Source organism: Pipistrellus hanaki (assembly GCF_964339955.1).
Source record: "Pipistrellus hanaki genome assembly, chromosome: 1".
NCBI classification, from domain to species: domain Eukaryota; kingdom Metazoa; phylum Chordata; class Mammalia; order Chiroptera; family Vespertilionidae; genus Pipistrellus; species Pipistrellus hanaki.
This window is the reverse complement of record NC_140503.1, coordinates 35,692,171-35,704,567: the sequence shown is the minus strand read 5'-3', so window position 1 is coordinate 35,704,567 and position 12,397 is coordinate 35,692,171.

Below are 12,397 nucleotides of genomic sequence, written 5' to 3'. Positions count from 1 at the left end.
ACACGAATGTAGCCCATGTACTCCCTCTTTGCCATAGTGACATCACTATTAGTTCTTCTACTGATCCCCTCTGCATATTCAATCATACTAAGTCTCAATTTTCATTCCAGCCTCCATAGAAAGTGAACTGATCTCCCCACTGTAAGCAGAGGGGATTAGCACTCGAATTCCTTCCCCTCACCTAAAGGCTGTTCCCTTACTTTCACACAATCCATTTATATAATAATATTTTCATTCTGTTCTATAACCACCCTTCTAATGTCCATCATTTGTCCATGAGTTCATCCTACATGATGGAGAACTAGTAAGAACTAAATTTCCATGACTATGTGCCAGGGCAAGCAGCATGCTAGGAGTCTTCACCAGGGCCAGGATCACAACCACCTGTCACTTAGTGGAGAACCTTCTTCGTGTCAAATGGAAATGGGGATTCTATCTTTTCTCTCCACCAAATCCCTTAACCAATCTGCATGTTTTCCCCATTTCTTGCTACTTCCTGGTCAGCCATTGTCCTGGCATCACCTGTTTTTGTGTCTGGCTTTCTCCTTCCTCCTCAGGCCTTGAGGGCATCCAGAAACCCTTCAAGTTTCAGAATGTGCTGCTCTGCTTCTCCCTAGAAAACGTGCTGCTCCCTTTCTTTATTTTATTTTATATTTTTTAAAATATATTTTATTGATTTTTTACAGAGAAGAGGAGAGAAGGATAGAGAGCTAGAAATGTCGATGAGAGAGAAACATCGAACAGCTGCCTCTTTACACCCCCTACCGGGGATGTGCCTGCAACCCATGTACCGGAATCGAACCTGGGACCTTTCAGTCCACAGACCGACTACCACTGAGCCAAACCGGTTTCGGCTGCTCCCTTTCTTGAGAGCAGCCTCCTATTTTAATTAGTTACCAAGAATAAAACAAGTTCAGGAGATTTTATATAAATTCTAGATTTGTCTTCTACTGAAAAATTACAAGATTGGACTGGAATGCTGCAGCAATGCATATGCTGTAGAGCCACAGTTCTAGCTCTCTTCCTCTCGCCTGTCTGGATTCCGTGGGAAGGAGTTCCCAGCACTTGAAAGAGACTTGCACTTAATTTTCTTGGCTCCAACCACACCTCTCGCCCCTGACCCGAAGCCTCTGCCAGGTTCCACAAGGCAGACTGCCTCCTCTGGTCTGCAGCCCCTCCTGGTGTTTTCTCCCTTGCTACTTACTCAGTGTGTGGCCTAGACCAGAACAGCCTCCGTGGCATCACCCGGGAGCTTGTAGATGCAGAACCTCTTGCCTACCCTGAACCTCCTGAATCATATATTCTGCAGCTTAATGAGATTTCTTGGTGATTCTAGGCCAATTAAGACACAAACTGGTCTAGAGAACAGTTTTCCTGCCTTGCTTCATTGGGCATCTTTCCTCCAACCCTAAATGTAATAATTCTCTCATGCATGGATGTCCCTCACCCTTTTCACTTCATTATCAATTTTGTGAATGTGTTTGCTTTCTATTTCCATTTCTTTTCCTATTACTTGATGGGATCTCTAGAGGCAAACGGTTCTTTGTGGTCAATAATTCAGCAACTTGACAAGTTTCAGACACAAGTGTTAGAACAGTAGAGCAATAAAAATGTTTGCCATGCCCTGTGTTTGTTTTGTTTGTTTGTATTTTACAGCTATCCTCTCAACAAGCGCACGGGTGTGAGGGATTTAACAGATGTTTATGATCTTGATGGGACAATTCTTCATGTGGGAGTCACCTGGTGCCCAGGGGTTGATTACTTTACACCCGGAAAACAGCAGAGACACTGCTGCCTGGAAGACTGGCGGCCACCATTCTGCCAGAAACAACAGCAGCAAAGAATCCAATTGGAAATTGCAACTGTGGGGAGGAAGAAAGTTTTCTCTACTCGAAAGGTTCTTTTTGCTGGACTGGTAATCAAACACACATGACACGGGTTAGAGAGAGAAAATAACCACATTTAATATCTACGCATGTATGGGAACCTGCCCTTACACCAGGGAGTCAGAGATTCCACATGCGTGAGAAGTTGAGAGACAGAAAGGGGAAATGAGGAAGCTGTGACTTTCTTTTTTTTTTTTTTTAATATATTTTATTAATTTTTTACAGAGAGGAAGAGAGAGGGATAGAGAGTTAGAGACATTGATGAGAGAGAATCATCGATCATCTGCCTTCTGCACACCCCTGACTGGGGATGTGCCCGCAACCAAGGTACATGCCCTTGACCGGAATTGAACCTGGGACCCTTCAGTCCGTAGGCCAACGCTCTATCCACTGAGCCAAACCGGTTTCAGCAGAAAGCTGTGACTTTCTGAGCTAGGGCTGAGGTAAGGCACCTGGAGGCTTTAGAACAGTGTTTCCCAAACTTCTCTCATGATGAGAATCACCTGGTGGAGTTGTTAAAACACAGATTCCTGAATCCCAACTAAGAAGTGCTAAACTAGAATTTTTGAGAACATATAGGTAAAATTGCATACCTAACTTAGTGCTCTGTATATAAAATCTGTCTTAGAGCACTAGTTAAGTATACAATTTTACCTATATGTTCCCAAAAATTCTAGTTTAGCACTTCTTAGTTGGGATTCAAGAATCTGTGTTTTAACAACTCCACCAGGTGATTCTCATCATGAGAGAAGTTTGGGAAACACTGCTTTAGAAGGTCATTGCAAGGAGAGCACACGTTTGGTAATTAGTAGTTTGCCCTGCCCTATAGATAGATTATCTCTGAGAGAGAATCATTATCAGACTTGAACCTGGGATCCATTAATACCCTATTATGAGCAAGGCCTCTAACTCACATTCCTCGATCAGTGTTTCCCAAACTTCTCTCTTGATGAGAATCACCTGGTGGAGTTGTTCAACTACAGATTCCTGAATCCCAACTAAGAAGTGCTGAACTAGAATTTTTGGAAACATACAGGTAAAATCTGTCTTAGCTTAGAGCACTAGTTAAGTATACAATTTTACCTGTATGTTCCCAAAAATTCTAGTTCAGCACTTCTTAGTTGGGATTCAGGAATCTATAGTTGAACAACTCCACCAGGTGATTCCCATCATGAGAGAAGTTTGGGAAACACTGCTCTATCAGGGGTCCTCAAACTTTTTAAAGTGGGGGCCAGATCACGGTCCCTCAGAGAGCTGGAGGGCCGGACTATATGAACTACTAATTCCTACTGTAACACCTCGGCTGCGCTCACTGCCCAAAAAACCTGGCGGGCAGGATCAGACTCCTCTGGGGGCTGCATGTGGCCCTCGGGCCGTAGTTTGAAGACCCCTGCGTCTAGATAGTTAAATTTCTCTTGAGTCCGCAGGGTCCAGTTGCCTGTAGCTCAAAATAATCTGCATATCACCAAGGTACATCCTGGGGTGGCTCTTCCTGAATGTCTCCCTATACAACGAAGACCACAGGAGTGGAACAGTGTAGCAGAGCCGCACAAAACCAAGTTTCTTTGTTATTCTGGATGTGTTCTTATTTTTAGCATCACAACTGCTACTGCACAGTTGTCCCAGCCAGTCATCCAAGTATTTGTGGAAATTAACTGCAGTGTTATGAATGCTTCACAGATGGGTGAATCAAAGCTGATGAGAAAACAAACTGGTTCTGATCTTGTCACCATTTTTGGAGAGGAGTTTTATCTGGCTGAAAATAAGTATTTTCCATCAGAAACTACTATATACATAGAAAAAACATGTTTGGGTTTTTGTTTTGTTTTGTTTTTTTTTCTGCTAGAAACTGAATACCCAACCGAAAGTGGTTTGAACGATGGCTCTCCAAATTTCCTGCACTTTGGCATTGCGTGGGAAACCTGGCTTCCACCTGGTGAGATCTGATTTTGTTGGTCTGGGATGTGGCCGAGGCGTTGAGAGGGATTCTCAGGTGCAACCGAGGTTGAGAACCACAGCTTACACGATGCAGACGCTGACTGTTCCGCTCAACCAGAGGTCTGCTGGCGATGGGGTGGCGATATTGTAGGCATGGCTCGGGACTCAGTAATGTCATCAAGGACACAGGCTCTTCAACTTTCTCCTTATTCTCAACATGTCAGTGTCTCCACTCTCAGACACAGATGGCTGTTTAGCTCCAAGCATGAAGTGTTAAACACAACAGGGGAAGTGGGATAAAAACCGTCTCCTCTCACTTCTCTTTGTCAGTGAAAAACACTTTCTAGAAATCCACACCCCTACCTCATGCTGGAAATGTCTCCTTTATTTCATTGGCTAGAACACAGCCACCCATGGACCAGCTGCTGGCAAAGAAGCATGGCTAATTACAATTAGCATGTTGCTTTTATAAAACAAAATAAAGGTTCCATTAAATTAAATAATAAGAGGAGCCCTAGCTGGTTTGGCTCAGTGGCTAGAGTGTCAGCTTATGGACTGAGTCTAATCAAGGGCACATGTTCAGGTTGCAGGCTCAATCCCCTGTTGGAAGCAGCCAATCAATGATTCTCTTTCATCCTTGGTGTTTTTCTCTCTCTCTCTCTCACTCCCCCTTCCTCTCTGAAATCAATAAAAATATATTGAATGAATGAATGAATGAATGAATGAATAAGTAAATAGAGGGGAATGGCTGTTCAGTGGGCAACCAATAGCATCTGTCTCTGTAATCTTGTTATCCAAAATAAATTAGTAATAAACTCATCATTAACTTGTGGGATACCTCCAGGCTCCACTGGACCTGAAAACATTTATTCTTTTTGGAGCAGTTCTAACTATTTATAAGAGTATGATTTTGTGACTTTATTTTTTTTTATTTTTTTTAAATATATTTTTATTGATTTTGTACAGAAAGGAAGGGAGAGAGATAGAGAGTTAGAAACATCGATGAGAGAGAGTCATCGATCAGCTGCCTCTTGCACACCCCCTACCGGGGATATGCCCGCAACCAAGGTACATGCCCTTGACCGGAATCGAAACCAGGACCTTTCAGTCCCCAAGCTGACGCTCTATCCATTGAGCCAAACCGGTTTCGGCTGATTTTGTGACTTTAATTTTTTTTCCCCTTAGAGGTCTTCCTAAGAACAAAGAGAAAATTTAATTTAAAAAATATATATATTATTGATTTTTTACAGAGAGGAAGGAGAGACATAGAAAACTAGAAACATTGATCAGCTGCCTCCTGCACACCCCCTACTGGGGATGTGCCCGTAACCAAGGTACATGCCCTTGACCAGAATCGAACCTGGGACCTTTCAGTCCGAAGGGCTCTGTAGAGGGCCACCTGAGAAGGCACATGGACATTCTTTAAATTGTTAGCTTAGCCCGAGGCACTGGTAGAGTACCTTTGTCCACGTGTCAGCAGGGACAGGTTTAGATATGTAAATCCAGTAATGCTAGGGACTAGTTAAGAATGCAAATAAACTCCTTTGACCCTATAAAATAAACCTGCTGCGTGGTTCAGTGCTTGCTGCCTCTCCATTAGAGAGTATGGCGCCCACCTAGCATCCAGCTTGATGAATCTATTTCTGCCTCTTGGTCTCTTCTTTCTTTCTGTAATTTCTTAATCCCCAGCTCCTCCACTCAGGAACCTGACTGTTTCCTTTTCCATGATGGAGATGGAGACGGAAAACAGAGAAACAGCTCTACCCACTAAGCCAAACCAGTTTTGGCAGAAATTTAATTTAAAAATAGGATAAAAATCATTCTATCTTGATGATTAACATGTGGCTCTATTGACACTTTTATAAATCCATCTAAGATACATTATGGGAGCTTACTGATCTTATTTTTCCTTTTTCATGCTTTCATTGCCATTTCATCACTTATCATATTCTTCCATTTCCCCCCAGCTTCATTTTAAAGAGGAATAATTAAATAATGAGAACATTAAAAATAACTGAATCACCTAAAAGGGTGATGCAATGGTAAACACACACACACACACACACACACACACACACACCAACCACATTGTTATCCTTCAGTTTTCTTATTGCACCGCCCAAAGTATTGCATCCTTTTTCAAGAGGGAATAAAAGACTTGAGAAACTATTTTCATAGTTTGCTTTAAGGTTTCATAGGACAAGCTAAGAATTTAGAATTTTTCATTTTCCATCCATCCAAACTGACAGGATGATATTTCAGAATTATTAGATGAATCAGATGATAAATGCAAAGAGACAGATACCAACACTCTAGACTCTAATAATGAGGATGGAGGATGGAATTACTCATATAAATGAAACCTGATTGTAAGTTTTCAGATGCTATTGTAGATGAATTTTCTCAGACCCACGAATCAATGAGTGGTCCATGTATTTCTATGGAAAAAAGAAAATGTGGTACTTTTTATCCTTTTACTCATTCAACAGGAAGCACATCATCACCCAATATTTTTGGCAAGAACCTGGACCATCTTGTTTTGTTAAGAAAAAAAAAAAAGCATAATGGTATTCTTTAATCTTTCTTTTATTGTTTGTGCACCAGTATTGATTTGAAGGTTTGTTGTGTTTAAATTCTTCTTAACACTTCTAATAAAACGTTTTTCTTACCATCCCTATATTCTTTTAGAAATTAATCACGAAATAAATTTCAAACTGGTGATGAGTATTTCTCTTTATATTGACAAAGGTCACTCAGATTACCCAGCTGTGGGCTCAGGATCCTTTATCAGTGTCAACAAGAGAAGTACATCGCTTACCTTGTTTAGGAGAGGCACTATGCCATGCTCTGAAGATAAAAAAAGAAGAAGAAGAAGAAGAAGAAGAAGAAGAAGAAGAAGAAGAAGAAGAAGAAGAAGAAGAAGAAGAAGAAGAAAAACAAAACAAACAAAAAAAAAACAGGCCTGCTCTTGGAGAGCTTATAACCCAGTTGTGATTCAGGAATATCACTTTTCTCCCATCAGCTATAAATGCCACATTAGAGTTTTTCATTGCCAGTTGCAGGATCCCCCTAACTGATTCTGTGTCTGTTGTCCATTTACCCCCAGCTTTCCCCAGTGTTAACATCTTACACAACTATAGTGGGATGTCAAAACCAAGAAATGGACATTGGAACAATCTATACAACATACTCAGATTTTACTAGTACAGACAAACTTCTGTGTGTGCGTATGTGTTTGTGTATAGTTCTATACAATGTTATCCCTTGTAAAGCCTTATGAAACCACCACCATAATCAAGATACTCAACTGTACTATCACAAGACTTGCTCTTCTCGCCTTTATAGTCATATTGATTCCCCTCCCCATCTTTAACTCTGGTAACCACTAATCTTTTCCCCAACTCTGTATTATTTCATGAACATTACATGAATGGAATCATGCAGTGGAATGGAATCAAAACATCCTTTTGATTGGATTTTGGCACTCAGTGTAACTTCCTTGAAGTTAATCCAACTTGTTGGGTGTATCGAGTTTGTTCCTTTTTATTGCTCAGTCGTACACTATGGTGTAAATGTGCCACGGCCTGTTTCACCATCTAGCTCTTGAGGGACATTTGGGTAGTTTTCCAGTTTGGAGCTAATAAGAGTAAGGCTACCATGAACAGTCGTGTACAACAAGTTCCTGTGTGAAAATAAATTTTTATTCATCTGGGATAAGTGCCTAAGAGGGCAACTGCTGGTTATATGGTAAGTTCATTACAGGTTTTTTTAAAAAGCTGCCAAACTATTTTCTAGAGTGACCGTACCATCTTACATTCCCAGCAATAAGAGTGATCTGGTTTCTCTGCATCCTCACTTGCACTTGGTGGTATCACTATTTTTCATTTTAGCTGCTATGATAGGTATATAGTGATATCTCACTGCAGTGTAATTTGCATTTCTTTAATGGGAAAAAAACTTCAGAACATCTTTTCATGTGTTAATTTGCCATCTGTATATCTTTAGTAAAATGTCTGGGTTGTGCACATTTTCTAATTAGACTATCCGTTTTATTGTTTAATACTGAGTTTAAGAGTTCTTTATTCTAAATATACCCAGTTACTATTTTTTTTTAAATTATAGTTGGCATACCCAGCTATTTTTAATCAGCTGCTATAACATTTAATTTAAGGGTCAAATGATGTCATGAAAAGTCTCTATCTCATTGAACCATATTAATACTCCTCCCTCTTGAGCAAAACCAGCTATATCAACTCCCATCCAGCTGTCTTCGAAGAGGAACTCTGTGAGGGCCAGTTCCAAGCCTGGGCAAAACATTTTATTTTTGCAAAGCAGTTTATTTGCCTTTAATCTGCTCCGCACTATTCTTTAAGGATTAGAGTCCAGCTCTTCGTCCTCTGAGAAGAGGTCGTGTCATCAGAGTCTTGAACGTGGCTGATGTTGACAACTTTTCTGTTTTTAATTTTCCCCATTTTCACTGGACGGGTTTTCTTGCTCATTCATTTCTCTGCTTCCCCTTCTATGGCCACAGCACTCACTTCTACATGCCTGCACAGCTCAGTCCCTCAGATTAACTGATTCTGCTTCTGTTGTCCATTTCCAAAGCTGGGAGAGAGCCTGGACTTCGAGTGCACCTGGGAAAGTGATGGCAGGGAGCATGTGGCTCTCCTGGGGATGTGGCCTATGCGGTTCTCTGAAGAGAAGGCATGAACATGAAATTACTGTCACCTGTATTAGAAGGACCCCAGGGAACAGAAAGCCAGGAGAGATGAAGGGGTCCTCAGAGCCACAGCTCCAGTGGGAGAGGCAGGAAATAAACCAGCTCCAAAGCTCACACTGTGTTGACTATGGCATTCACCTCACCAAAAACCTGGATTTCTTGGTGAGGAATTAAGTATCCATGATTACAAAAGAGAGACACATAAATTCCAATAGAAAACCATACCAGGAGAAAACAGAAGACATAAATCTATTAAGTGAAATACTATTTATAATTAAAAGAACAACAGCGTTACTATCTTTTAACAAGTTTGGCAGTAGTTTAAATTTATGCTTATATTATCCTCCTTAAAAAAATACTGAACTGTAAAAAAAAAAAAAATACTTTAGTGTGTTTATGAGCCCTTGGTTGGCATGGCTTAGTGACATACAAAGTTAACTCCATAAAGTGATAGGAAAAAACAGAATGGCCCAAATCCCTTTGAGAGTGTTATGCAAGAACACTCTCATTTTGTCCTTTAATCAGAATGAACTAACTTTCTAATGTTAAGACATGGCATTTTAGGATTGAGTGAATGGGGTAACTAATAGTACCTTCTTAAATGCAATCTTGGATCTTATCTGCTAAAATTTTTACTTATGAGTTTCTGTCTATATTTATGAGTGAGACTGGCTTATAATATTCCTTCTTGAACCAACCCTGTCAGGTTCTGATATTGAGATTATGACAGCTGCCATCTTCAATAATGTGTATAAAATTGGGATTTTTACTTGACTCTAAATTCATTTAGCCTGGTGTTTTCTTTTTGAGAAGAATTCTAAATATAGACTAACTTAAATTAGATTTTCTATTTCTTTTAATTGGGTCAACTTTATAGAGACATAATTCACATATCATACTTAACATATCATTAGCATATTACGCTTGATTGGTTATTCAGTTCTGCTATTCGTTCTATTTGCATATTATCCTTTTATTATATAGGATGGTGCTCTGAAGAGTCATGTACAGAATATTTTATGGAAATATTGGGTCATATAACTGTTCAACATTTTGAGGAACTACCAAACCAACAGTTTATATTCTGACCAGCAATGTCTAAGGGTTCTGGTTTCTCCACATCCTTGTCAACATTTATTATTGTCTATCTTTTCCATTATAGCCATCCTAGTGGGCACAAAGTGATTACTGCTTTGTAGGTGCTTTTTGGCCATTTGTGCTATCTCCTCTTTGGAGAAACGCCTATTCAAGTCCTTGGCACATTTTTTAATTGGGCGATATGTCCTTTTACTATTGAGATGCAAGAGTTATTTTCATATTCTAAATACAAGTGCCTTATCTGATATGACTTGCAAATAATTTTTCCCATTGTGTGGGTTGTCTTTTTTCCTTGTTAGTGTTCCCTGAAGCAGAAACTTTTATTAATTTTGATGTTGGCTTCATCTAGTGTGTGTGTGTGTGTGTGTGTGTGTGTGTGTGTGTGTGTGTGTTTTGGACTGTGCTTTTGATTATATATAAGAAACCATTTCTTAATCCAAGGTCAAAGATTTATGCCTATGTTTTCTTCTAAGACTTTTATAGTTTTAGTTCCTATATTTAGGTCTTAATTCATTTGGGATTGATATGTTATGATATAGGGGTCCTATTTCTTTTCTTTTTTTCTTTTTTGCATGTATCCAGTTATCCCAGAGCCATTTATCATTATGGATTCTTTCTCCATTGAAATATCCTGGCCACCTTGTCAAAAATCAGGTGACTAAATGTGAGTTTACTTCTGGACTCTCACTTCTCATGCCAGCATTTCACTATCTTGATTATTATAATTTCATAGTAAGTTTTGAAACTGGGAAGTGTGAATCCTCCAACTTGTGCTTTTTCAAAATTGTTTTGCCTATTCTGGGTCCCTTGAATTTCTATATGAATTTTAGGATCAGCTTGTCATTTTCTGCTAAGAAGGCTGCTGGAGTTTTGATAGGGACTGCATTGAAGCTGTAGGTTAATTGGGGAGTATTTCCATCTTCACAATATTAAGTTTTCTGACCCATATACATGAGATGTCTTTGCATTTATGTAGGTCTTCTTTTATGTCTTTCAACATGCTTAGTAGTTCAAAGTGTAAGTTTTATACTTATTCATTAAATTTATTCCTAAGTATTTTAGTCTTTTTGTTGTTCTGAGTGTTTTAATAAGCTCTGCTTTTGTAAGTACTTGTTCATTTCATGAAAATTTTTCAATCTGTCATGAAATTATTTAAAAGTCTTGAATTAGTCAGTGTTCAACCAAAGAAACAGAACTAGTATAAGATATCTTAGAAGCTCGATGCACAAAGATTCGTGCAAGAATGGGCCTTCCTTCCCGTGGCTGCAGGCACCACCTTCGCTCTGGCCAGAGCTGCCTTTCCACCTTCCCACACTGCCCAGAGGCCTGGAGCAGCTGGGGTAGTTTGGAATGCCTGCATCCTGCCCGCCCTGACCAATGGGCCCCTGCGTATGCAAATTAACACACCATCTTTGTTAAGGTTAATTTGCATACTCATTCCTGATTGGCTGATGGGTATTGCGAAGGTGCGTTCAATTAGCATGTTACTCTTTTATTAGTGTAGATATTAAGAGATTTATTAGAAGGAATTGACACACAATGGTGGAGGCTGGATGATGAGTCTAAAATTCTAAACCAGTGACATTCAGGAAGGGCAGGCTGGGTATCTCAGGCATGAGCTGAAACTGCTGTTCACACATATAATGTCTTCTCCCTCAGGGAAGCCTCAGTTCTGCTCTTAAGGGCTTAAGTTGATTGAATCAGGCCCACACATATTACCTAGGACCGTGGTCAGCAAACTACGGCTCACAAGCCACATGCAGCTCTTTGGCCCCTTGAGTGTGGCTCTTCCACAAAATACCACAGCCTGGGCGAGTCTATTTTGAAGAAGTGGCGTTAGAAGAAGTTTAAGTTTAAAAAATTTGGCTCTCACCTAAACTGGTTTGGCTCAGTGGTAGAGCGTCGGTCTGCGGACTGAAAGGTCCCGGGTTCGATTCCAGTCAGGGGCATGTACGTTGCTTGTGGGCACATCCCCGGTAGGGGGTGTGCAAGAGGCAGCTGGTCGATGTTTCTCTCTCATAGACGTTTCTAGCTCTCTCTCTCTCTCCCTTCCTCTCTGTAAAAAATCAATAAAATATATATTTTTTTTAAATTTTGGCTCTCAAAAGAAATTTCAATCGTTGTACTGTTGATATTTGGCTCTGTTGACTAACGAGTTTGCCGACCACTGACCTAGGATAACCTCACTTAAAGCCAATTGATTATGGATTTTAACACAATCTATAAAATCCCTTCATAGCAATCCACAGGTTAGAGATTGACTAAATAATTGCCAATGGAAGCCTCATCTGTTGACACATAAACCTGACCATCATCAGCTTTTTACCTTTTTAAAATCTGTACCATTTGTAGTTAATAAATTCCTTGGCATCCTTAATATCACTATTTGTGTGTTTTTATCACGATTAATCTTGCCAGATATTTTCCTAATTTATTAATGTGTCAAAAAAAAACTTTTGACTTTGTGATTCCATTATGTTTCTTTTTTTTAAAAAAAAAATATTTTTATTGATTTCAGAGAGCAAGCAAGAGAGATAGAAACATCAATGCTGAGAGAGTATTGATTGGCTGCTCCTGCACACCTCACACTGGGGATTGAGCCTGCAAACTGGGCATGTGCCCTGACTGGGAATGAAACCATGACCTATTGACTCGTGTGTCAACATTTAACCACTGAGCCATGCCGTTTGAGCCATGTTTATTTTCTATTGTATCAGTTTTTGCCCTTTACCATTCAGTCCCAGAGCGTAGAACT